A 6,181-nucleotide genomic window follows, 5' to 3' on the forward strand; every position below is an offset into this window, starting at 1 on the left:
AACGCTCGAGTGCTTTTAACCATTCCTGCTGTTGTACTCACACTCACAGATATGCTGTGTGACAAACTGCAAACCCACTGAACTCAGTATGGAGTACAGCCTTCATACTGTACACAGGCACCAGTTCTTCCATGAAAAATGAACCTTGCCTTTGGCCATTGAATGAAAATTATATTTTTTTTTATGTTTGCTTGATTCTAATGTTTATTTGTGTTAGTTTCACTTACAGAGATTGCATTGATTATAGCCTGAGGTTCTCTACTCTCAAATGAATGCAAGCCTGCTATCAATCATCACTTCAGTGCAAAACCTGATTTCCATAAAGAGGAACTCTTGCCAAAGGCTACTTCATTTAATAGCAACTTTTCAGAGGAGTTGAAGTAATATTTTATCACAGAACAAGCTTTTTAGCATGATGTGTCATGTAGATAGTAATATCACACAAAATCAGCCCTTTGTCTCTTACACTCAGAGGATAAATTTAATTATTTTAAACAAGGTTATAGATTTATAATTCTTGACATTTGTTTTCATTCAGAAAACAAAACCCAAAAACTTTTTTTGTGCAGTTAGGACCACTTGTAACCCAAATGTTTTGTGGCAGGTTTAAGGCCACTGATTAATAAATAAAACATAACCTATACTGTGAAAAATACTCCACTAGATTTACAATTGTCATTGTCATCAATCCAACTCAAAATAAACCCTTCACATGTTAAGTTACCATTAACGAGGACTCACGAGGGAAATCACAGAAATATCGGCTGCTTTTTATCACGCTAACATAATGCTTCCTCACGTCCTCTCTCATCGCTCCCCCTTAAATGCAGGTGGAGGAGACGAGGAGAGAGGAGGCTTCTGGAGGAGCTGAAAGCGAGGAAACATCAGTGCATCCTACACAGAAGTCATTTATTATCAAGTGGCATGGTGTAAAAATGCCTCATCTCCACGTGTGGAACTTCAGTGTTATTTGTCTGTTTGGCATGATTGAAAACCTAATTGGCAAAATTAAAAACAAAATTAAATCATTCTTTATTCACGCAGTTGATTCTACTCTGTAGTGTTGCAGTGATCTACTCATGATAATAATAGCACACAGTTACATGGTGAGATGTAATCTAATGCATCTTCACATTGTGTGTGATAAATAACAATTTACAGGATCATTTAACCTCAAAGTGTTGTGCATCACACAAAGAAGCAGTCTGTTTTCTGTGCTTTTCTATTTTAAACTACAATCGACATACGCATATTCCTATGCAGCTATGTGGTGCATTATTGTGCAGATAACAATAATACAAGTAAAATAGGTAACCATAACATTAATATGTACATTTGTACAGAATATTTAAAAGTGATATTTAATTATTAAAATCAACAACAGTAATAAACTTTAATATGTTAAACAATTGAAATATCTAAATGAATACTGTAAGGCTTCCATATTGCTCTGTGGACATTGGTACCAGTCAGTTTGACAGATGATACAGCTGTGCATCAGCAACTGGTGTTGCTTACTGAAGCTGTGAGCAAGGATTTCTCATTAAGCAGTTTTGGCTCCCCTGTCCTCGTGTCTCTTTCTCACATCTCTCCCCCTAACATCCTCACTGGGAGGAGCTAAGACGCGAGGAAAGGAAGCAAGTGAGGGAAAAAACAAGGAGACACATTAGGATAATGAAAAGCATCCTATGTCTGCCAAAATAAACCTCTCCAACACATATATCAATTTGAGTTGCTGAGGAACTGCCTGTCCCCGTCCTGTGGTGCTAATACTTGTCCTTCAATGACATTTCTAGGGTTCTTATTTTCAATCAAACCACACGTATACTGTGTTCATGCAGCACACATTATCCCACACTTTCTATTTCTCTGGGCCACTAATCACACATTATTACAGATCGCATTTATTATAAGTGGTTGTAAAAGTAATGGTAGTGATATTGGTGTTTTGGTATTGGTTGTTGTTGTCAGGCAATTATCATTATGTTTGTTTATTATTTTTTTTGGTCTTGTGCGCCCTGATCTTTAGTTTCCACAGGTAATAACTTACAGATGGTTTGCACCCGCCACTGTGGACTGCTGCCCTATATGGGCCTTCGCTCATGCTAATAACAAACTGCCTGGAATGTGCATCCAAATTAAGATCAAACATCATTCACCAACATTTCCACATGGGTACTTACAATTTAGTGGTCTGCACTGGTTTCATGGATAATTTCTCTCTTTTTCGGATTTAACAAATATATTTAAAGGATAACTCTGGTGATATTAAAACTAAAGCCAAAAATGCATTGCTCCAACTCCAAGAAGTATTGCCTAAGCCATTCCGTTACACTGACATTCGATTTTGGGTCAATCCCACATTAACCATCCTGCTACCAGGAATACTCATGAGAACTGCAATGGTGTATTAATCCGTGGATTACTGAGCCTGACAGACAAAACTTGATCTTTTTAATAGGATTTGTTGACAAAAACATATTGCTGGCCTTATTCTTTAAAAGAGAAAATAAGAAAACATTTGTGAATGAGGTACTGGAGTTTAAGCACTCCCTCTGTGTGGTTATCAGAGGGGCAGTAGTGCCAAGTCTTCTGATGCTATAATGAGGGATTATTACCCTTTACCATCTCTTTTTCACACACATGCTCAAACACGTACAGGTATAAACTGCTACGTGCATTTTTTAAAAATGGTTATTGATCTTATTGAAGGCTATTTCAGATAAAATACCATTATATACTTTGGTCATTAAGAAAAAAAGACATACCCTTAATTGAGAAATAAAGATTTCTTTTCGATTGAAGGCTATCGCCACTTAGGCCAAAGGGGAAAATGACAATTCTTAAGCATGGATGAGTCAATCAGTGCTTCAGGGAGGAAAAAATTCCACATTGACCGGCGATAAAAGCTGAGAAAAAGACATTAGATAATGTGTTCTGTTTTGGAGGACTACATTTAAAATGTCTAACAAGAACATTAGCAAATGGCTTGGAGCTGCACATCCTGCCAAACCTCGACAGGGGGTGGGGTGGGGTCATTTGTGCATACAAGGGATTCTCTGACTCTTAACTCACCAAATGTTTCGGGGAGGTGAAGTGTCTGGAGGTCACCTTTCAGCAGAATGCCTTTTGGTGTCCATGCTGTCTACTGGGGGTGTGCGATTATCCTCCTCAGGCGCAAGAGGGCAGAGGGAGAAGGAAAGGAAAGTAGAGAATGAGTTAAAGATGATTTGTCCAAATTAGGAAGTGGAACACCTATAGTATACTGACTTTTTTTTAGCATTTGTAATGGAATGCAAGCTTAAACAGGTGGGAAAGACCATAACACTATGTCAGTACAATTGGAGCCAAAATGACTGCGCCTTTCTCTCCAGAAAATCTACATTTTGCCCCTCAAAGTAGAGCCAATGGTCTTAAATCAGCAACTAATTTGTATATCATTTCATGTATATCCACTGCCAAATGGCTCATATTGCTCTCAGTAAAATCTCTCTTATACTTTATTTATGCAATATGTTTTAATCAAGGATCTACTCGAGTAGTGTAGCTACCATTCCCCACTGAATAATATCTGTCAAAGGGAAGAATGGCATGTCTTCATGTCTAGGGAAGTGTTCATGCCTTATATAGTCTTGGTCTAGTAGAGTTGCCTGCTGCACATAGCTGGATCTAGCCAGGGGCTAAGGAAGCAGACCTTATGAGAGCTCATTAAAACAAGTCTTCAAGTCTTAAGAGACAAATATGAATGTACAACAAAAAAAAGAGCTTGCCATTAAAAATAATCAAAAGTAATGGAGCAGTTCCCAGACCGAAAAAAAAAAAAACGGAAGTCATGGGTAAATGAAAAAGGATGACAGCCAATGCAGGGGCTCAATACTAATATTCAAACACCCCCAGTATTGTGAAAAAATTAGCACACTTCTCCCTTCCGTGCTACACTTACAAATTACACCTCAAAAGGTCAATTGTGGAAACATTTCTCTTCTAATGGGAAGTTCAATGATATTTCTGGGAGAGATAGATTCTCTTTGCATTGATATCTTTTTCTGGTAACGCTGACATTATCACTGGCTACATGACGACTAAACTGAAAACACACCAATTTAAATAAAAAATCTGCAACTGTTTTCTAGCATTCTATGAAAAGGAAATCTAACAAGATGGAGTACCTCATCCTAATACTGACGAACTCATTTGGCCTATCTGCTCCACATTTTCGCTGAGTCTGCAGGGGCGTTCTCAAGTGAGCCATAAAGAGGACTGAATAAGACAATTACCATTTTCAAGTTTTAACTTTAAATCCGTAACAAGACTTGATCTGAGTCTCAGTTTGCACAAAATACCCCATGAATGAGGGGGGCTTTTCCCACAGTAATATGAAATGGTAATTATCCAGATAGAGTGTGAATGTGAATGTACAATAGCTCATTACCAATATGAAACAGAAATGTGTCATACAGTACATGTGAGGGCCACTCCTTTAAAGAAACAGATAAAAGGTCAAGTAATTATATAAGCTTTAGTTCTCAGTCTCACAGCGAATTACTCCGAAGAAGAAAGTCTTGAAGTGCTCATTTTCAAAAATCCAACTGTGAGGAATATGAATAGAAACTCAAACTCCTGTTACATGTGAGACTGAGAATCTGGACGGCACAGGGGCAAATAACAAAACAACTGCACTAAAATCTGCAGGATTTGAGGGTTGGGAGTATATGGTGACTCCCAGAGCAGGGTGCATGTTCAAATCTGTGACAATATGAGGATTTTAATTGTTTTGCATCAGCACCATTAATTGAGTTTGTACATTAAGTCCTTCAAAAACTCTTGCTAGAAAATCATCAGTAGTGACCTCTAATTGAAAGTAATTAACACAGGAAATCACTGTAGCATCACATGCTGTAGCAAAACTTTTGGGAAACAGTATATTTACTTCTAAATTCTTATATGTAAATGTGATGTTTCTGTTTCTTTAATATAAGCATACATGGAGAAATATGTCAGTTGTGTTCATGCAGTTCACAATTAGTGGGAAGTATCTGATTACGCTAACCTAGCTGAAATTATTAGGTCTTTATGAAAACATTAATGGCATCATTTTTTGTTATATATAAAATGTCAGCATTTTATTAAGTGTCATGTCAGATGTGTTGACCATATTCCATTTAATGTCTTTTACTTTTCAGTCAAAACATTATTAGCAAGTTAACATTTGTTTGTCAATTGGTTCAGTTGGTTACACCTGCCAGTTACTGGGTGTAAATATAACAACTTAGCTTAACGTAAGAATTATTTCACAACCATTTTTAATTTAGTATTGTGTAAATCTCCAATTAGTAAGCACTTCCATTATAACTAAACCAAGTAAACCTCTACATGCATTATGCAACAGCCAGAGTTGTTGATGAAAAGAACCACCTGGTCACTTCATGTGTATTAAAGGAGGCACACAGGAGTCCACAGTCACCTTATGCCAACAGAGGGGATTGAACATCAGCATAAGGCCACAGTGGCAACAACTAAAAACATGATGGTGGGGATTGTGCAAATTAAACCCTGCAAATCTCACTTTCACTCACAGTCCCACTTCTCTCTTCCTCTAAAATGGAGCCCCTTATCTCACCTAGCAATGGTCCAATATAAATCTACAAGCAAAGCTCTTCAAATTTATTGGCCGCAAATACATTGATATCACCTTTCACTGACTGTTTATCCATCCCTGTGTGCGCAGCAAACCGAGAACAACTGCACAGACCCTAAAAAACTGGCCTTGATTAATGTCTTTTGGGATTTATATTATACGAGTCAAATACCCAGTGTCGGGTTGATTAAAGACCTGTGAGTTCTGTTGGGGTATGATAAAAATGGAGCTTAAACTTCATTGAATGCTTTGGCAAAAAGGGGAAGAACGTTTACTGAGCCCGCTTCTGATATTAACTATCAAGCAACATCTTAACCTTGCAGCAAATACTTCATCTCACCGTGGTAAATGCTACAAATGACTCAGTATCTAATCGCATGCTTGTAAGGGCATTTCAAGAGCCACAGTGAGCGTCTTACAAATCGCTACAAAAGTGATAGTGTGGAGGAGTGTATATTGTCTCCAGCTGTAAGACTGCATGCAGGAATGTGTAGGAGCAAGGCAGTTAGTTTGTGAGTGAGTGAGCGAGTGAATGAGTGTGAG

General features: G+C 37.8%; 1 protein-coding gene across 1 annotated transcript in view; it reads right to left on the reverse strand.

Annotated features, from left to right (window-relative positions):
- Window positions 1–6,181, reverse strand: part of chrm3a (cholinergic receptor, muscarinic 3a) — a gene marked incomplete in the record, with an annotated part of 83,213 nt that overhangs the window by 50,196 nt on the left and 26,836 nt on the right. Inside the window, 1 exon segment of the mRNA XM_035662966.1 lies at window positions 3,076–3,177.

Source organism: Morone saxatilis, unplaced genomic scaffold (assembly GCF_004916995.1).
Source record: "Morone saxatilis isolate NCDOM2014 unplaced genomic scaffold, NCSU_SB_2.0 Contig19, whole genome shotgun sequence".
NCBI lineage: Eukaryota > Metazoa > Chordata > Actinopteri > Moronidae > Morone > Morone saxatilis.